Source organism: Oncorhynchus gorbuscha, unplaced genomic scaffold (assembly GCF_021184085.1).
Source record: "Oncorhynchus gorbuscha isolate QuinsamMale2020 ecotype Even-year unplaced genomic scaffold, OgorEven_v1.0 Un_scaffold_929, whole genome shotgun sequence".
Lineage (NCBI taxonomy): Eukaryota > Metazoa > Chordata > Actinopteri > Salmoniformes > Salmonidae > Oncorhynchus > Oncorhynchus gorbuscha.
The window spans coordinates 145,001-167,028 of record NW_025745884.1 but is presented as its reverse complement, the minus strand read 5'-3'; the positions used below and the strand labels follow the sequence as shown (position 1 = coordinate 167,028).

The window sequence follows — 22,028 nt, the reverse complement described above, 5'->3', positions numbered from 1 at the left end:
AAACGTATCCCCAACACTTCACACAGAAGCAACAGATCAATAGACACCCCACCCAGACCAGCGAGACACCCTCCCAGACCTGCAGGACCCCCCCCCCCCTGGACCTACACACTGATTTTACACTGAGCCCTCTCCTGTACTCCCTGTTCACCCACGCCTCCAACTCAATCATCAAGTTTGCGGACGACACAACAACGACGAGACGGCCTACAAGGAGGAGGTGAGGGCCCTCGGAGTGTGGTGTCAGGAAAATAACCTCACACTCAACGTCAACAAAACTAAGGAGATGATTGTGGACTTCAGGGAACAGCAGAGGGAACACCCCCCTATCCACATCGATGGAACAGTAGTGGAGAGGGTAGTAAGTTTTATGTTCCTCTGCGTACACATCACAGACAAACTGAATTGGTCCACCCACACAGACAGCATCGTGAAGAAGGCGCAGCAGCGCCTCTTCAACCTCAGGAGGCTGAAGAAATTCGGCTTGTCACCAAAAGCACTCACAAACTTATACAGATGCACTATCGAGAGCATCCTGTCGGGCTGTATCACCGCCTGGTACGGCAACTGCTCCGCCCACAACCTTAAGGCTCTGCAGAGGGTAGTGAGGACTGCACAACGCATCACCGGGGGCAAACTACCTGCCCTCCAGGACACCTACACCACCCGATGTCACAGGAAGGCCATAAAGATCATCAAGGACAACAACCACCCGAGCCACTGCCTGTTCACCCCGTTATCATCCAGAAGGCGAGGTCAGTACAGGTGCATCAAAGCTGGGACCGAGAGACTGAAAAACAGCTTCTATCACCCAGACACATCCCCACCCCCACCCCAACCAATCAACACCCCCCCCGTCAACCATGCCCACACCCCATTTAGGCCCCCTCAGATCAGACCTATGCCACTCCTGCCCACCCCATGCACCCCACCCCCGCAAAGAGGGCCTCAACATGGAAGCCACACATACGCCCAGGTAGTGAGCGGGCAAACAGGCCCAACCCCACTCTCACACTCGCCCAACCCCCACTCTCACACTCACCCAACCCCCACTCTCACACTCGCCCAACCCCCACTCTCACACTCGCCCAACCCCCACTCTCACACTCGCCCAAGCCAATGACATGTACCAAATGCTCAGCAGGCTCTGCTCACACTTACTGGCCTGAGGCCAAACCACGACCAACAACATTGGACACTCTATGGAACAAAAAGCCTTCACTATATCATCCTGGAATATCCAAGGCCTGAGGTCATCTGCCTTTGGCCTGAAGAGCTGAAACCCGGACTTCACCAAAGAAATCGGTAACACAGACATTGTCATCCTGCAAGAAACCTGGTATAGAGGAGACAGACCCACTGGTTGCCCTCTAGGTTACAGAGTGCTGGTAGTCCCATCCACCAAACTACCAGGTGTGAAACAGGGATGGGACTCAGGGGGTATGCTAATTTGGTATAGAGCAGACCTAACTCACTCCATTAAATTAATCAAAACAGGAACATTCTACATTTGGCTAGAAATTCCAAAGGAAATTATCCTAACAGAGAAAAATGTCCTCCTGTGTGCTACCTATATCCCCCCACTAGAATCCCCATATTTTAATGAAGACAGCTTCTCCACCCTGGAGGGCGAAATCAATCATTTCCAGGCCCAGGGACATGTACTAGTCTGTGGCGACCTAAATGCCAGAACCGGACAAGAACCTGACACCCTCAGCACACAGGGGGACAAACACCTGCCTGGAGGTGACAGCATTCCCTCCCCCATATGCCCCCCTAGGCACAACTATGACAACATAACCAACAAAAACGGGTCACAACTCCTGCAGCTGCCTTCAGCAGCACCTATTTTACCTCAATCTTGCGTCCCAAATTGCACACTATTCCCTTCATAGTGCACTACTTTAGACCAGGGTCTATAGGGTAGTAGTGCACTACTTTAGACAAAGCTGTATAGGGTAGTATTGCACTACTTTAGACCAGGTCTATAGGGTAGTGGTGCACTACTTTAGACCAGGACCTATAGGTTAGTAGTGCACTACTTTAGACCAGGATCTATAGGGTAGTAGTGCACTACTTTAGACCAAGACCCTATAGTGTAGTAGTGTACTACACAACCCAGCAGTAGGATCAACCAAACAACCCAGTAGGATCAACTAAACAACCCAGCAGTAGGATCAACTAAACAACCCAGCAGAGTCAACCAAACAACCCAGCAGTAGAGTCAACCAAACAACCCAGTAGGATCAACCAAACAACCCAGTAGGATCAACCAAACAACCCAGCAGTAGGATCAACCAAACAACCCAGCAGTAGAGTCAACCAAACAACCCAGCAGTAGAGTCAACCAAACAACCCAGCAGTAGAGTCAACCAAACAACCCAGCAGTAGAGTCAACCAAACAACCCAGCAGTAGAGTCAACCAAACAACCCAGCAGTAGAGTCAACCAAACAACCCAGTAGAGTCAACCAAACAACCCAGCAGTAGAGTCAACCAAACAACCCAGCAGTAGAGTCAACCAAACAACCCAGTAGGATCAACCAAACAACCCAGCAGTAGAGTCAACCAAACAACCCAGCAGTAGAGTCAACCAAACAACCCAGTAGGATCAAACAAACAACCCAGCAGTAGGATCAACCAAACAACCCAGCAGTAGAGTCAACCAAACAACCCAGCAGTAGAGTCAACCAAACAACCCAGCAGTAGAGTCAACCAAACAACCCAGTAGAGTCAACCAAACAACCCAGCAGTAGAGTCAACCAAACAACCCAGCAGTAGAGTCAACCAAACAACCCAGTAGAGTCAACCAAACAACCCAGTAGTAGAGTCAACCAAACAACCCAGTAGAGTCAACCAAACAACCCAGTAGAGTCAACCAAACAACCCAGCAGTAGAGTCAACCAAACAACCCAGCAGTAGAGTCAACCAAACAACCCAGTAGAGTCAACCAAACAACCCAGTAGTAGAGTCAACAAACAAACAACCCAGTAGAGTCAACCAAACAACCCAGTAGTAGGATCAACCAAACAACCCAGCAGTAGGATCAACCAAACAACCCAGCAGTAGAGTCAACCAAACAACCCAGCAGTAGGATTAACCAAACAACCCAGTAGTAGGATCAACCAAACAACCCAGCAGTAGAGTCAACCAAACAACCCAGCAGTAGGATCAACCAAACAACCCAGCAGTAGGATCAACTAAACAACCCAGTAGAGTCAACCAAACAACCCAGCAGTAGAGTCAACCAAACAACCCAGCAGTAGAGTCAACCAAACAACCCAGCAGTAGAGTCAACCAAACAACCCAGTAGGATCAACCAAACAACCCAGTAGGATCAACCAAACAACCCAGCAGTAGGATCAACTAAACAACCCAGTAGAGTCAACCAAACAACCCAGCAGTAGAGTCAACCAAACAACCCAGCAGTAGGATCAACCAAACAACCCAGCAGTAGGATCAACTAAACAACCCAGTAGAGTCAACCAAACAACCCAGCAGTAGAGTCAACCAAACAACCCAGCAGTAGAGTCAACCAAACAACCCAGCAGTAGAGTCAACCAAACAACCCAGTAGGATCAACCAAACAACCCAGTAGGATCAACCAAACAACCCAGCAGTAGGATCAACTAAACAACCCAGTAGAGTCAACCAAACAACCCAGCAGTAGAGTCAACCAAACAACCCAGCAGTAGAGTCAACCAAACAACCCAGCAGTAGAGTCAACCAAACAACCCAGTAGGATCAACCAAACAACCCAGTAGGATCAACCAAACAACCCAGCAGTAGAGTCAACCAAACAACCCAGCAGTAGAGTCAACCAAACAACCCAGTAGAGTCAACCAAACAACCCAGTAGAGTCAACCAAACAACCCAGTAGAGTCAACCAAACAACCCAGCAGTAGAATCAACCAAACAACCCAGTAGCAGAGTCAACCAAACTACCCAGCAGTAGAGTCAACCAAACTACCCAGCAGTAGGATCAACCAAACAACCCAGTAGGATCAACCAAACAACCCAGTAGGATCAACCAAACAACCCAGCAGTAGAGTCAACCAAACAACCCAGCAGTAGGATCAACCAAACAACCCAGCAGTAGAGTCAACTAAACAACCCAGTAGAGTCAACCAAACAACCCAGTAGGATCAAGCAAACAACCCAGCAGTAGAGTCAACCAAACAACCCAGCAGTAGAGTCAACCAAACAACCCAGCAGTAGAGTCAACCAAACAACCCAGTAGGATCAACCAAACAACCCAGTAGTAGAGTCAACCAAACAACCCAGCAGTAGAGTCAACCAAACAACCCAGCAGTAGAGTCAACCAAACAACTCAGCAGTAGAGTCAACCAAACAACCCAGTAGTAGAGTCAACCAAACAACCCAGTAGAGTCAACCAAACAACCCAGCAGTAGGATCAACCAAACAACCCAGCAGTAGGATCAACTAAACAACCCAGTAGAGTCAACCAAACAACCCAGTAGAGTCAACCAAACAACCCAGTAGAGTCAACCAAACTACCCAGCAGTAGAGTCAACCAAACAACCCAGCAGTAGAGTCAACCAAACAACCCAGTAGAGTCAACCAAACAACCCAGCAGTAGAGTCAACCAAACAACCCAGTAGAGTCAACCAAACAACCCAGTAGAGTCAACTAAACAACCCAGTAGAGTCAACCAAACAACCCAGCAGTAGAGTCAACCAAACAACCCAGCAGTAGGATCAACTAAACAACCCAGCAGTAGAGTCAACCAAACAACCCAGCAGTAGGATCAACTAAACAACCCAGCAGTAGAGTCAACCAAACAACCCAGCAGTAGAGTCAACCAAACAACCCAGTAGTAGAGTCAACCAAACAACCCAGTAGAGTCAACCAAACAACCCAGCAGTAGGATCAACCAAACAACCCAGCAGTAGGATCAACTAAACAACCCAGTAGAGTCAACCAAACAACCCAGTAGAGTCAACCAAACAACCCAGTAGAGTCAACCAAACTACCCAGCAGTAGAGTCAACCAAACAACCCAGCAGTAGAGTCAACCAAACAACCCAGTAGAGTCAACCAAACAACCCAGCAGTAGAGTCAACCAAACAACCCAGTAGAGTCAACCAAACAACCCAGTAGAGTCAACTAAACAACCCAGTAGAGTCAACCAAACAACCCAGCAGTAGAGTCAACCAAACAACCCAGCAGTAGAGTCAACCAAACAACCCAGTAGTAGAGTCAACCAAACAACCCAGCAGTAGGATCAACTAAACAACCCAGCAGTAGAGTCAACCAAACAACCCAGCAGTAGAGTCAACCAAACAACCCAGCAGTAGGATCAACTAAACAACCCAGCAGTAGGATCAACTAAACAACCCAGTAGAGTCAACCAAACAACCCAGCAGTAGGATCAACTAAACAACCCAGTAGAGTCAACCAAACAACCCAGCAGTAGGATCAACTAAACAACCCAGCAGTAGGATCAACTAAACAACCCAGTAGAGTCAACCAAACAACCCAGCAGTAGAGTCAACCAAACAACCCATCATATTTTAGAGCAAGTCCAATGTAGTGTACCATATAGAGTGTGGGGTTCCATTTGGGAGTCAACATTCAAACAAGGCTTTGTGTTCCAGTCAGGAGGACAAACAACCCAGAGTACTGTGAGAACAACCCAGTCAGGAGGACTCAACTGTGAAACAACCCAGTCAGAGGACTCCCCAGAACTGTGAGAACTAAGGCTTGGTGTTCTAGTCAGGAACTCCCCAGAGTACTGTGAGAACTAAGGCCCAGTAGTCAGGAGGACTCAACTGTGAAACAACTTGGTGTTCCAGTCAGGAGGACTCCCAGAGTACTGTGAGAACTAAGGCTTGGTGTTCTAGTCAGGAGGACTCAGAGTACTGTGAGAACTAAGGCTTGGTGTTCTAGTCAGGAGGACTCCCCAGAGTACTGTGAGAACAAGGCTTGGTGTTCTAGTCAGGAGGACTCCCCAGAGTACTGTGAGAACTAAGGCTTGGTGTTCTAGTCAGGAGGACTCCCCAGTACTGTGAGAACTAAGGCTTGGTGTTCTAGTCAGAGGACTCCCAGAGTACTGTGAGAACTAAGGCTTGGTGTTCAGTCAGGAGGACTCCCCAGAGTACTGTGAGAACTAAGGCTTGGTGTTCTAGTCAGGAGGACTCCCAGAGTACTGTGAGAACTAAGGCTTGGTGTTCTAGTCAGGAGGACTCCCCAGAGTACTGTGAGAACTAAGGCTTGGTGTTCTAGTCAGGAGGACTCCCCAGAGTACTGTGAGAACTAAGGCTTGGTGTTCTAGTCAGGAGGACTCCCCAGAGTACTGTGAGAACTAAGGCTTGGTGTTCTAGTCAGGAGGACTCCCCAGAGTACTGTGAGAACTAAGGCTTGGTGTTCTAGTCAGGAGGACTCCCCAGAGTACTGTGAGAACTAAGGCTTGGTGTTCTAGTCAGGAGGACTCCCCAGAGTACTGTGAGAACTAAGGCTTGGTGTTCTAGTCAGGAGGACTCCCAGAGTACTGTGAGAACTAAGGCTTGGTGTTCTAGTCAGGAGGACTCCCCAGAGTACTGTGAGAAGGCTTGGTGTTCTCAGGAGGACTCCCAGGTACTGTGAGAACTAAGGCTTGGTGTTCTAGTCAGGAGGACTCCCCAGAGTACTGTGAGAACTAAGGCTTGGTGTTCTAGTCAGGAGGACTCCCAGAGTACTGTGAGAACTAAGGCTTGGTGTTCTAGTCAGGAGGACTCCCCAGAGTACTGTGAGAACTAAGGCTTGGTGTTCTAGTCAGGAGGACTCCCCAGAGTACTGTGAGAACTAAGGCTTGGTGTTCTAGTCAGGAGGACTCCCAGAGTACTGTGAGAACTAAGGCTTGGTGTTCTAGCAACACAGTAATATAGCAGACTGGACTCGCTGGATAGATGTGTGGTATTTTACCTCAATCTTTACACCTTCAGTAAGTAAAAATACATATTTGGATGTTTTGGGAGACGTTGCACATGTTTATACTACAAGACAAGGATGAGGAAATTATTTGTTGTTTGGGGGAAGTTTCTCAAAAATGTGAAATTTCAAAAAAGGATGTCTGGACTTGTCATTTAACCATTGTCACCAACTGTGACTACTCTGACAACTGTAGTGACAGGCAAATAGACACTGATTGGACTGTTTCTGTGGAGGGGGGGCATATTGGACTGTTCCAACTTACCCTGTAGAGGGGGGGGGGCATATTGGACTGTTCCAACTCACCCTGTAGAGGGGGCCATATTGGACTGTTCCAACTCACCCTGTAGAGGGGGCCATATTGGACTGTTCCAACTCACCCTGTAGAGGGGGTCATGATGCAGCCTCCTCGGTCCACCGTCACCCTGCAGCCACACCCCGCTCTGGGGTGTCATGGTTCATTCCAAAGTTGTGCCCGAGTTCGTGGGCCAGAGTAACCGCTGCTCCCAGGGGTTGTCCGAATGATCCTGAAAACAAGAACAATCAACCAACCAATCAACGACCAACCAACCAACCAACCAATGAACAACCAACCAATCAACGACCAACCAACCAATCAACCAACCAACCAACCAACTAATCAACCAACCAACCAATGAACAACCAACCAATCAACAACCAACCAATCAACCAACCAACCAACCAACCAAACAATCACCAACCAACCAAACAATCACCAACCAACCAAACAACCAACCAACCAACCAACCAACCAAACAATCACCAACCAACCAAACAATCACCAACCAAACAACCAACCAACCAACCAACCAACCAATGACCAACCAATGAACCAACCAACCAACCAACCAACCAACCAACCAACCAAACAATGACCAACCAATGAACCAACCAACCAACCAACCAACCAACCAACCAACCAACCAATGAACCAATGAACCAACCAACCAACCAACCAACCAACCAACCAACCAACCAACCAACCAACCAAACAATGACCAACCAATGAACCAACCAACCAACCAATCAACCAAACAACCAACCAACCAATCAACCAAACAATCACCAACCAATGAACCAATGAACCAACCAACCAACCAAACAATCACCAACCAATGAACCAATGAACCAACCAACCAACCAATCAACCAACCAATCAACCAACCAATCAATCAACAATCAACCAATCAACCAACCAATCACCAACCAACAATCAACCAACCAATCAACAACCAAAACAAAATCAACAACCAAACAAAATCTCCATTCCAGCACAAACAGGGATATGATAAAGAGATTGTGTATTCTAGGTCTAAATGTAACATAAAAATATATATATTTCAATTTAATTCAAATTAATCTGAAAATAGGCTTGCATAATCAAATTCTGTCGAGCTAAAATTTACTGAGGCACATGTATGTTTTTACCTGAATTGTTTTCGTACTATAATTTGAGATTGGCACATATAAAAGGGCTGAAAATCTATCAAGCAAGACTTAATTACTTTCGAAAAAGTCAAGAGGTAATATACAATCTAGTTGGGTGTAGCAGATGCTAGTTGGGTGAAGCAGATGCTAGTTGGGTGTAGCAGATGCTAGTTGGGTGTAGCAGACGCTAGTTGGGTGTAGCAGATGCTAGTTGGGTGTAGCAGATTGCTAGTTGGGTGTAGCGGATGCTAGTTGGGTGTAGCAGATTGCTAGTTGGGTGTAGCAGATGCTAGTTGGGTGTAGCAGATGCTAGTTGGGTGTAGCAGATGCTAGTTGGGTGTAGCAGATTGCTAGTTGGGTGTAGCAGATGCTAGTTGGGTGTAGCAGATGCTAGTTGGGTGTAGCAGATTGCTAGTTGGGTGTAGCAGATGCTAGTTGGGTGTAGCAGATGCTAGTTGGGTGTAGCAGATGCTAGTTGGGTGTAGCAGATGCTAGTTGGGTGTAGCAGATGCTAGTTGGGTGTAGCAGATTGCTAGTTGGGTGTAGCAGATGCTAGTTGGGTGTAGCAGATGCTAGTTGGGTGTAGCAGATGCTAGTTGGGTGTAGCAGATTGCTAGTTGGGTGTAGCAGATGCTAGTTGGGTGTAGCAGATGCTAGTTGGGTGTAGCAGATGCTTTTCCAGGTTATTTATCCTCCTCCACTCTGTGGTCCACAACAGAACACAGGGGATAGAAAGAAACAGCAGACTGGATGCTGCCACATGCTGCTGTCACAGACTCTGTACCAGTACCTCCCGTATATAGCCTCCACATTGACTCTGTACCGGTACCTCCTGTATATAGCCTCCACATTGACTCTGTACCGGTACCTCCTGTATATAGCCTCCACATTGACTCTGTACCGGTACCCCCTGTATATAGCCTCTACATTGACTCTGTACCGGTACCCCCTGGATATAGCCTCCACATTGACTCTGTACCGGTACCCCCTGTATATAGCCTCCACATTGACTCTGTACCGGTACCCCCTGTATATAGCCTCCACATTGACTCTGTACCGGTACCCCCTGTATATAGCCTCCACATTGACTCTGTACCGGTACCCCCTGTATATAGCCTCCACATTGACTCTGTACCGGTACCCCCTGGATATAGCCTCCACATTGACTCTGTACCAGTACCCCTGTATATAAACTCCACATTGACTCTGTACCGTATACCCTGTATACAGCCTCCACATTGACTCTGTACTAGTACCCCCTGTATATAGCCTCCACATTGACTCTGTACCGGTACCCCCTGTATATAGCCTCCACATTGACTCTGTACTAGTAACCCCTGTGTATAGCCTCCACATTGACTCTGTACCAGTACACCCTGTATATAAACTCCACATTGACTCTGTACCAGTACCCCCTGTATATAAACTCCACATTGACTCTGTACTAGTACCCCTGTATATAGCCTCCACATTGACTCTGTACCGGTACCCCCTGTATATAGCCTCATTGACTCTATTTTATTGTAACTTTTTAATTATTTCACATTGACTTTATTTAGTAAATATTTTCTTCCCTTATTTTTCTTAAAATTGACTCTGTACCTGTACACGGTCTGTATATAAACATTTGACACTGACTCTGATTTTGTTGTGCCTCATTAAAACCTCCACAGGTCTTGACTCAATACTTCCCCTGATTTATAGACAAGACGGTTATTTTATTGTTACTTTTTTAATTATTTCACTTTAGTTTATTTAGTAAATATGGAGAAGAAGAGGGGAGGGAGAGAGGGAGCTCAAGAATCCAACAACGAGCTTAAAATTGGTGGAGAAGAAGCATTTGATTTGACGTGATTCTGATTTTGTTGGGCCTCATTAAAAGGGGAAAAGGTCTTGACTCAAGACTTCTCCTGATTTATTAGGACAAGACGGACATAAACACTGGAGTTGGATGGCCTGAGAAGAACAGGTTCATTAAAGTGTGTTATCCTGATGTAAGAGGGAGGTGGAGAAGAAGAGGGGGGAGAGAGGGAGTCAAGAACCCAACAACGAGGGAGGTTGAGAAGAAGAGGGGGAGGGAGAGAGGGAGTCAAGAATCCAACAATGAGGGAGGTGGAGAAGAAGAGGGGAGGGAGAGAGGGAGTCAAGAATCCAACAACGAGGGAGGTTGAGAAGAAGAGGGGGAGGGAGAGAGGGAGCCAAGAATCAACGAGGGAGGTGGAGAAGAAGAGGGGAGGAAGAGAGGGAGCCAAACAACGAGGGAGGTGGAGAGAAGAAGAGGGGGAGGAAGAGAGGGAGTCAAGAACCCAACAACGAGGGAGGTTGAGAAGAAGAGGGGGAGGGAGAGAGGGAGCCAAGAATCTGAGGGAGGTGGAGAAGAAGAGAGAGAGGAAAGGAGAGGAGCGGAGAGGAGAGGGAGTTTCAGCAGGGTTTCATACATAGTTAAACTATATGTGTCAAAGAGCACAGAACAGTCAAGTGGATCTGGTGGTCATTCACATAAAGGGTTCAAAACCCTCAGACGCTGTCACACACACACACACACACACACACACACACACACACACACACACACACACACACACACACACACACACACACATACACACATACACACAAACACACACACACACACACACACACACACACACACACACACACACACACACACACACACACACACACACACACACACACACAACACACACACACACACACACACACACACACACACACACACACACACACACACACACACACACACACACACACACACACACACACACACACACACACACACACACACACACACACAACAAACACATACACAGACACAAACACACACACACATACACATACGCACGCATATACACACACACTTTGTAAAACAGCTGAGTCAGTCAGTCAGAAAAGGAACCGAGCCTCTCACCATGACGATGCCCCCAGACTGCTCTGCTGTACACATGCTCATGATGGGTGCCATGCCGATGGTGGTACCCTGGAAGAACACCCCACTGTGGAGACAGACAACACCAGTAGAACACCAGTAGAACACCCTGCTGTGGAGACAAACAACACCAGTAGAACACCAGTAGAACACCAGTAGAACACCCTGCTGTGGAGACAGACAACACCAGTAGAATACCAGTAGAACACCCTGCTGTGGAGACAGACAACACCAGTAGAACACCAGTAGAACACCAGTAGAACACCCTGCTGTGGAGACAGACAACACCAGTAGAACACCCTGCTGTGGAGACAAACAACACCAGTAGAACACCCTGCTGTGGAGACAAACAACACCAGTAGACCACCCTGCTGTGGAGACAAACAACACCAGTAGAACACCCTGCTGTGGAGACAGACAACACCAGTAGAACACCCTGCTGTGGAGACAAACAACACCAGTAGACCACCCTGCTGTGGAGACAAACAACACCAGTAGAACACCAGTAGAACACCCTGCTGTGGAGACAGACAACACCAGTAGAACACCAGTAGAACACCCTGCTGTGGAGACAAACAACACCAGTAGAACACCCTGCTGTGGAGACAAACAACACCAGTAGAACACCAGTAGAACACCCTGCTGTGGAGACAAACAACACCAGTAGAACACCAGTAGAACACCCTGCTGTGGAGACAAACAACACCAGTAGAACACCAGTAGAACACCCTGCTGTGGAGACAAACAACACCAGTAGAACACCCTGCTGTGGAGACAAACAACACCAGTAGAACCAGTAACGTAGTCTTCACTAGCCAGCTAGCTAACGTCCACTGATTAGCTGCACTGGAGAAACTATTACACTCAACTGAACGACTTGATTAGTGTAGTGTTAGCTAGCTACATAGCTGTCTTTGCTGTCTTCGTATCTTCGTATCCAAGATAATTGTGTAGTTTAGGTTTAGAGTGTGTAGTCTTAGAGTGATTATCTTAATTTACCGAGGTTAGCTAGCCAGCTATTTGTTGTCCTTAACGTAGGAGACTCTGCTAGCTAGCCAACAGCTAGCCAACAGCTAGCCGACAGCTAGCCAACGTCTACCGAATAGACTCACAACCCGGTCGCATTCACAGGTAGTATCACATTTTAATTTCATTTCATTACAGTACAACGGTTTGATTTGTTTGATCGTAGCTAGCTACATAGCCGTCTTTGTATCAAAGATAATTGTGTAGTCTAGAGCGATTTTCTAGGTTAGCTAGCCAGCTATTGTCGTTCTTTTAACGCAACGTAACATAAACAACACTACTAGCTAGCCAGCTAGCCCCCGAATAGCAGCACTGCAGAAACTATTACACTCAACGGAACGACTTGATTAGTGTAGTGTCAACAACGCACCCACTGCCAGCTAGCCTACTTCAGCAGTACTGTATCATTTTAATCATTTTAGTCAATAAGATTCTTGCTACGTAAGCTTAACTTTCTGAACATTCGAGACGTGTAGTCCACTTGTCATTCCAATCTCCTTTGAATTAGCGTAGCCTCTTCTGTAGCCTGTCAACTATGTGTCTGTCTATCCCTGTTCTCTCCTCTCTGCACAGACCATACAAACGCTCCACACCGCGTGGCCGCAGCCACCCTAATCTGGTGGTCCCAGCGCGCACGACCCACGTGGAGTTCCAGGTCTCCGGTAGCCTCTGGAACTGCCGATCTGCGGTCAACAAGGCAGAGTTCATCTCAGCCTATGCCTCCCTCCAGTCCTTCGACTTCTTGGCACTGACGGAAACATGGATCACCACAGACAACACTGCTACTCCTACTGCTCTCTCTTCGTCCGCCCACGTGTTCTCGCACACCCCGAGAGCTTCTGGTCAGCGGGGTGGTGGCACCGGGATCCTCATCTCTCCCAAGTGGTCATTCTCTCTTTCTCCCCTTACCCATCTGTCTATCGCCTCCTTTGAATTCCATGCTGTCACAGTTACCAGCCCTTTCAAGCTTAACATCCTTATCATTTATCGCCCTCCAGGTTCCCTCGGAGAGTTCATCAATGAGCTTGATGCCTTGATAAGCTCCTTTCCTGAGGACGGCTCACCTCTCACAGTTCTGGGCGACTTTAACCTCCCCACGTCTACCTTTGACTCATTCCTCTCTGCCTCCTTCTTTCCACTCCTCTCTTCTTTTGACCTCACCCTCTCACCTTCCCCCCCTACTCACAAGGCAGGCAATACGTTCGACCTCATCTTTACTAGATGCTGTTCTTCCACTAACCTCATTGCAACTCCCCTCCAAGTCTCCGACCACTACCTTGTATCCTTTTCCCTCTCGCTCTCATCCAACACCTCCCACACTGCCCCTACTCGGATGGTATCGCGCCGTCCCAACCTTCGCTCTCTCTCCCCCGCTACTCTCTCCTCTTCCATCCTATCATCTCTTCCCTCCGCTCAAACCTTCTCCAACCTATCTCCTGATTCTGCCTCCTCAACCCTCCTCTCCTCCCTCTCTGCATCCTTTGACTCTCTATGTCCCCTATCCTCCAGGCCGGCTCGGTCCTCCCCTCCCGCTCCGTGGCTCGATGACTCATTGCAAGCTCACAGAACAGGGCTCCGGGCAGCCGAGCGGAAATGGAGGAAAACTCGCCTCCCTGCGGACCTGGTATCCTTTCACTCCCTCCTCTCTACATTTTCCTCCTCTGTCTCTGCTGCTAAAGCCACTTTCTACCACGCTAAATTCCAAGCATCTGCCTCTAACCCTAGGAAGCTCTTTGCCACCTTCTCCTCCCTCCTGAATCCCCCCCCTCCTCCCTCTCTGCAGATGACTTCATCAACCATTTTGAAAAGAAGGTCGACGACATCCGATCCTCGTTTGCTAAGTCAAACGACACCGCTGGTTCTGCTCACACTGCCCTACCCTGTGCTCTGACCTCTTTCTCCCTCTCTCTCCAGATGAAATCTCGCGTCTTGTGACGGCCGGCCGCCCAACAACCTGCCCGCTTGACCCTATCCCCTCCTCTCTTCTCCAGACCATTTCCGGAGACCTTCTCCCTTACCTCACCTCGCTCATCAACTCATCCCTGACCGCTGGCTACGTCCCTTCCGTCTTCAAGAGAGCGAGAGTTGCACCCCTTCTGAAAAAACCTACACTCGATCCCTCCGATGTCAACAATTACAGACCAGTATCCCTTCTTTCTTTTCTCTCCAAAACTCTTGAACGTGCCGTCCTTGGCCAGCTCTCCCGCTATCTCTCTCTGAATGACCTTCTTGATCCAAATCAGTCAGGTTTCAAGACTAGTCATTCAACTGAGACTGCTCTCCTCTGTATCACGGAGGCGCTCCGCACTGCTAAAGCTAACTCTCTCTCCTCTGCTCTCATCCTTCTAGATCTATCGGCTGCCTTTGATACTGTGAACCATCAGATCCTCCTCTCCACCCTCTCCGAGTTGGGCATCTCCGGCGCGGCCCACGCTTGGATTGCGTCCTACCTGACAGGTCGCTCCTACCAGGTGGCGTGGCGAGAATCTGTCTCCTCACCACGCGCTCTCACCACTGGTGTCCCCCAGGGCTCTGTTCTTGGCCCTCTCCTATTCTCGCTATACACCAAGTCACTTGGCTCTGTCATAACCTCACATGGTCTCTCCTATCATTGCTATGCAGACGACACACAATTAATCTTCTCCTTTCCCCCTTCTGATGACCAGGTGGCGAATTGCATCTCTGCATGTCTGGCAGACATATCAGTGTGGATGACGGATCACCACCTCAAGCTGAACCTCGGCAAGACGGAGCTGCTCTTCCTCCCGGGGAAGGACTGCCCGTTCCATGATCTCGCCATCACGGTTGACAACTCCATTGTGTCCTCCTCCCAGAGCGCCAAGAACCTTGGCGTGATCCTGGACAACACCCTGTCGTTCTCAACCAACATCAAGGCGGTGGCCCGTTCCTGTAGGTTCATGCTCTACAATATCCGCAGAGTACGACCCTGCCTCACACTGGAAGCGGCGCAGGTCATAATCCAGGCACTTGTCATCTCCCGTCTGGATTACTGCAACTCGCTGTTGGCTGGGCTCCCTGCCTGTGCCATTAAACCCCTTCAACTCATCCAGAACGCCGCAGCCCGTCTGGTGTTCAACCTTCCCAAGTTCTCTCACGTCACCCCGCTCCTCCGTTCTCTCCACTGGCTTCCAGTTGAAGCTCGCATCCGCTACAAGACCATGGTGCTTGCCTACGGAGCTGTGAGGGGAACGGCACCTCAGTACCTCCAGGCTCTGATCAGGCCCTACACCCAAACAAGGGCACTGCGTTCATCCACCTCTGGCCTGCTCGCCTCCCTACCACTGAGGAAGTACAGCTCCCGCTCAGCCCAGTCAAAACTGTTCGCTGCTCTGGCCCCCCAATGGTGGAACAAACTCCCTCACGACGCCAGGACAGCGGAGTCAATCACCACCTTCCGGAGACACCTGAAACCCCACCTCTTTAAGGAATACCTAGGATAGGATAAGTAATCCCTCTCATCCCCCCCCTTTAAGATTTAGATGCACTATTGTAAAGTGACTGTTCCACTGGATGTCATAAGGTGAATGCACCAATTTGTAAGTCGCTCTGGATAAGAGCGTCTGCTAAATGACTTAAATGTAATGTAAATGTAACACTACACTGTGGAGACAAACAACACCAGTAGAACACCAGTAGAACACCCTGCTGTAGAGACAAACAACAGCAGTAGAACACCCCGCTGTGGAGACAAACAACACCAGTAGAACACCCTGCTGTGGAGACAAACAACACCAGTAGAACACCCTGCTGTGGAGACAAACAACACCAGTAGAACACCCTGCTGTGGAGACAAACAACACCAGTAGAACACCCTGCTGTGGAGACAAACAACACCAGTAGAACACCCTGCTGTGGAGATAAACAACACCAGTAGAACACCCTGCTGTGGAGACAAACAACACCAGTAGAACACCAGTAGAACACCCCACTGTGGAGACAAACAACACCAGTAGAACACCCTGCTGTGGAGACAAACAACACCAGTAGAACACCAGTAGAGCACCCTGCTGTGGAGACAAACAACACCAGTAGAACACCCTGCTGTGGAGACAAACAACACCTGTAGAACACCCCACTGTGGAGACAAACAACACCAGTAGAACACCCTGCTGTGGAGACAAACAACACCAGTAGAACACCAGTAGAACACCCTGCTGTGGAAACAAACAACACCAGTAGAACACCCTGCTGTGGAGACAAACAACACCAGTAGAACACCCTGCTGTGGAGACTAACAACACCAGTAGAACACCAGTAGAGCACCCCGCTGTGGAGACTAACAACACCAGTAGAACACCCTGCTGTGGAGACAAACAACACCAGTAGAACACCCTGCTGTGGAGACAAAAAACACCAGTAGAACACCCTGCTGCGGAGACAAACAACACCAGTAGAACACCCTGTTGTGGAGACAAACAACACCAGTAGAACACCCTGCTGTGGAGACAAAAAACACCAGTAGAACACCCTGCTGTGGAGACAAACAACACCAGTAGAACATCCTGTTGTGGAGACAGGGTAGTAGTAGTATAGTATTAGTGTAGTAATAGTGTAGTATTAGTGTAGTAGTAGTATAGTAGTAGTGTAGTGGTATAACAGTAGTAGTATAGTAGTAGTGTAGCAGAAGTATAGTAGTAGTGTAGTTGTAGTGTAGTAGTGTGGTAGTAGTATAGTAGTAGTGTAGTAGTAGTATAGTAGTAGTATAGCAGTAGTGTAGTAATGGTATAGTTGCAGAGTAGTGGTATAATAGTAGTAGTATAGTAGTAGTATAGTGGTAGTGTAGTAGTAGTTCAGTATCAGCATCGTAGTAGTATAGTTGTAGTATATGGTAGTATAGTAGTAGTATAGTAGTAGTGTAGTGGTATAATAGCAGTAGTATAATAGTAGTAGTGTAGTGGTATAATAGTAGTATTATAATAGTAGTAGTGTAGTGATATAATAGGTGTAGTGTAGTGGTATAACAGTAGTAGTGTAGTGGTATAATAGTAGTAGTGTAGTGGTAGTATTATAATAGTAGTGTAGTGGTATAATAATAGTATTATAATAGTAGTAGTGTAGTGGTATAATAGTAGTATTATAATAGTAGTAGTGTAGTGGTATAATAGTAGTATTATAATAGTAGTAGTGTAGTGGTATAATAGTATTAGTGTAGTGGTATGATAGTAGTATTATAATAGTAGTAGTGTAGTGGTATAATAGTAGTAGTATAATAGTAGTAGTGTAGTGGTATAATTAGTAGTATTATAATAGTAGTAGTAGTAGTGTAGTAGTAATAGTATAGTAGTAGTAGTAATGTAGTATAGTATAGTAGTAGTGTAGTAATAGTAGTAGTGTAGTGGTATAATAGTAGTAGTGTAGTGGTATAATAGTAGTAGTGTAGTGGTATAATAGTAGTAGTATATTAGTAGTATAGTGGTAGTGTAGTAGTACTGCAGTATCAGCATCGTAGTAGTATAGTTGTAGTATAGTAGTAGTATAGTAGTAATGTAGTAGTAGTATAGTAGTAGTGTAGTGGTATAATAGTAGTAGTATAGTAGTAGTGTAGTGGTATAATAGTAGTATAGTAGTAGTGTAGTGGTATAATAGTAGTAGTAGTATAGTAGTAGTATAGTAGTAGTGTATTAATAGTGTAGTATTAGTGTAGTAGTAGTATAGTAGTAGTGTAGTGGTATAACGTTAGTAGTATAGTAGTAGTGTAGCAGAAGTATAGTAGTAGTGTAGTTGTAGTGTAGTAGTGTGGTAGTAGTGTAGTAGCAGTGTAGTAGTAGCACAGCTGTATTAGTATTGTAGTGGTATAGTAGCAGTATAGTAGTAGTGTAGTAGTAGTGCAGTTGTATAATAGCAGTAGTATAGTAGTAGTGTAGTTGCAGTATAGTAGTAGTACAGCTGTATAAGTATAGTAGTAGTATAGTGGTAGTGTAGTAGCAGTATAGTGGTAGTACAGCTGTTTTAATATAGTGGTAGTATAGTAGTAGTGTAGTGGTATAATAGTAGTGGTATAGTAGTAGTGTAGTGGTATAATAGTAGTATAGTAGTAGTGTAGTGGTATAATAGTAGTAGTAGTATAGTAGTAGTATAGTAGTAGTGTAGTAATAGTGTAGTATTAGTGTAGTAGTAGTATAGTAGTAGTGTAGTGGTATAACAGTAGTAGTATAGTAGTAGTGTAGTGGTATAACAGTAGTAGTATAGTAGTAGTGTAGCAGAAATATAGTAGTAGTGTAGTTGTAGTGTAGTAGTGTGGTAGTAGTATAGTAGTAGTGTAGTAGTAGTATAGTAGTAGTATAGCAATAGTGTAGTAATAGTATAGTTGCAGTGTAGTGGTATAATAGTAGTAGTATAGTAGTAGTATAGTGGTAGTGTAGTAGTAGTTCAGTATCAGCATCGTAGTAGTATAGTTGTAGTATATGGTAGTATAGTAGTAGTATAGTAGTAGTGTAGTGGTATAATAGCAGTAGTATAATAGTAGTAGTGTAGTGGTATAATAGTAGTATTATAATAGTAGTAGTGTAGTGGTATAATAGTAGTAGTGTAGTGGTATAATAGTAGTATTATAATAGTAGTAGTGTAGTGGTATAATAATAGTATTATAATAGTAGTAGTGTAGTGGTATAATAGTAGTATTATAATAGTAGTAGTGTAGTGGTATAATAGTATTAGTGTAGTGGTATGATAGTAGTATTATAATAGTAGTAGTGTAGTGGTATAATAGTAATAGTGTAGTGGTATAATAGTAGTAGTATATTAGTAGTATAGTGGTAGTGTAGTAGTACTGCAGTATCAGCATCGTAGTTGTATAGTTGTAGTATAGTAGTAGTATAGTAGTAATGTAGTAGTAGTGTAGTGGTATAATAGTAGTAGTGTAGTGGTATAATAGTAGTAGTGTAGTGGTATAATAGTAGTAGTGTAGTGGTATAATAGTAGTAGTGTAGTGGTATAATAGTAGTAGTGTAGTGGTATAATAGTAGTAGTATAGTAGTAGTATAGTGGTAGTATAGTAGTATAATGGTAGTATAATAGTAGTGGTATAGTAGTAGTGTAGTAGTAGTATATTAGTAGTGTAGTAGTAGTATAGTAGTAGTATAGTAGTAGTGTAGTAGTAGTGTAGTAGTATCACAGCTGTATTACTATAGTAGTAGTATAGTAGTAGTATAGTGGTAGTGTAGTAGTAGTAGTGGTATAGTAGTCGTGTAGTAGTAGTATAGTAGTAGTATAGTAGGATAATAGTAGTAGTGTAGTAGTAGTGGTATAGTAGTAGTGTAGTAGTAGTATAGTAGTAGTATAGTAGTAGTATAGTAGTAGTGTAGTAGTAGTGTAGTAGTAGTATAGTAGTAGCATAGTAGTAGTATAGTAGTAGTGTAGTAGTAGTATAGTGGTAGTATAGTAGTAGTATAGTAGTAGTGTAGTAGTAGTATAGTAGTAGTATAGTAGTAGTATATTAGTAGTGTAGTAATATAGTAGTAGTATAGTAGTAGTGTAGTAGTAGTGTAGTAGTATCACATCTGTATTACTATAGTAGTAGTATAGTAGTATAATGGTAGTATAATAGTAGTAGTATAATAGTAGTGGTATAGTAGTGGTGTAGTAGTGGTATAGTAGTAGTGTAGTAGTAGTATAGTAGTAGTGTAGTAGTAGTGTAGTAGTAGTATAGTAGTAGTATATTAGTAGTGTAGTAGTAGTGTAGTAGTAGTGTAGTAGTATCACAGCTGTATTACTATAGTAGTAGTGTAGTGGTATAATAGTAGTAGTATAGTAGTAGTATAGTGGTAGTGTAGTAGTAGTGGTATAGTAGTAGTGTAGCAGTAGTATAGTAGTAGTATAGTAGTAGTATAGCAGTAGTATAGTAGTAGTATAGTAGTAGTGTAGTAGTAGTAGTATAGTAGTAGTATAGTAGTAGTATAGTAGTAGTATAGTAGTATCACAGCTGTATTACTATAGTAGTAGTATAGTAGTGGTGTAGTAGTGGTATAGGAGTAGTACATTATTAGTGTAGTAGTAGTATAGTAGTAGTGGTATAATAGTAGTAGTAGTATAGTAGTAGTGGTATACTAGTAGTGTAGTATAGTAGTAGTAGTATAATAGTAGTGTAGTAGTTGTAGTGTTATAATAGTAGTAGTAGTATAGTAGTAGTGTAGTGGTATAATAGTAGTAGTAGTATAGTAGTAGTGTAGTGGTAGTATAGTAGTAGTATAGCTGTATTATTATAGTAGTATAATAGTAGTAGTATAGTAGTAGTGTAGTGGTAGTATATATTACATTATATAGATTATATATTGCATTATTATAGAAGTAGTATAGTAGTAGTATAGTAATATAATGGTGGTATAATAGTAGTAGTATAGTAGTAGTGTAGTGGTATAATAGTAGTAGTATAGTAGTAGACAGCAGTAGTACAGATGTATTAGTATAGTAGTAGTATAGTAATATAATGGTGGTATAATAGTAGTAGTATAGTAGTAGTGTAGGGGTATAATAGTAGTAGTATAGTAGTAGTGTAGTGGTATAATAGGCGTAGTATAGTAGTATAATTGTAGTAGTATGGTAGTAGTATAGTAGGAGTGTAGTGGTATAATAGTAGTAGTATAGTAGTAGACAGCAGTAGTACAGATGTATTAGTATAGTAGTAGTTACCTGACTAGCTGTGCATTATCGTGGGGCCTGTTGGGCAGCAGTTTGAGTTTCCTCCAGTCCAGGAACTCATGCAGGGTGGTGAAGGGGTCCTGACTGATTGGACACCTGTCCTGGTCACTCCACACCTCCAACCCCACCAGAGCTACACGGATGTTCAGGGCACGGTAGAACTGAGGGGGAGAGAGGGGGTGGGAGAGGGGGAGGGATGGAGGGAGGGAGTTGAGGGAGGGAGGGAGGGAGGGAGGGAAGAGAGGGGAGGGAGTGGGGGTGGATAGGGGAGGGAGGGTGGATGGGGGGAGGGAGGGTGGATGGGGGAGGGAGGGGGGGAGGGGAGAGAGAGAGAGAGGGGAGAGAGAGAGAGAGAGAGAGAGAGAGACAGAGAGAGAGACAGAGAGAGAGACAGAGAGACAGAGAGACAGAGAGAGAGAGAGAGAGAGAGAGAGGGAGGAGAGGAGTGGATGGGGGAGAGAGAGAGAGAGAGAGAGAGAGAGAGAGAGAGAGAGAGAGAGAGAGAGAGAGAGAGAGAGAGAGAGAGAGAGAGAGAGAGAGAGAGAGAGAGAGAGAGAGGGAAATCAAGGAGAGAGGAGGAAGAGATGTCCTAGTGGTATGAAAGACTGGAATGTACCCGGCAAACCTTCTAAATTCCTAATTTAAAAACCTTCAAACCGTAATAAGCTTTTAATAAGATCTGTCTTTGACTTTACAACAGTGATGATAAACGGTTGATCGTATTCCAACCCTCATCTATATCATATTACGTTCCATATTGATGTCAACTCCACACCAGCTCTCAGTGGACTTATAGGATCAATCATCCGTTAATAATTCAATCGTCCCGTACTCTCAGGTCGGTTCATTCACAACAGGCTGAGACTCATTTGATGGATTTCATGTTTCATCTGGCCTCAGCTCATATCTGACTGGGTCTGCATCCCAAACGACTCCCTCATCCCTATGGGTCCTGGTCAAATGACTCCCTCATCCCCTATGGGTCTTGGTCATAAGTAGTGCACAGGGTATAATTTGGGAC

The 22,028-nt window shown here is 45.5% G+C and overlaps 1 pseudogene; it reads right to left on the bottom strand.

Moving 5' to 3' along the window:
* The window catches only part of LOC124020830, a 173,298-nt pseudogene that overhangs the window by 78,730 nt on the left and 72,540 nt on the right, over window positions 1-22,028 (bottom strand).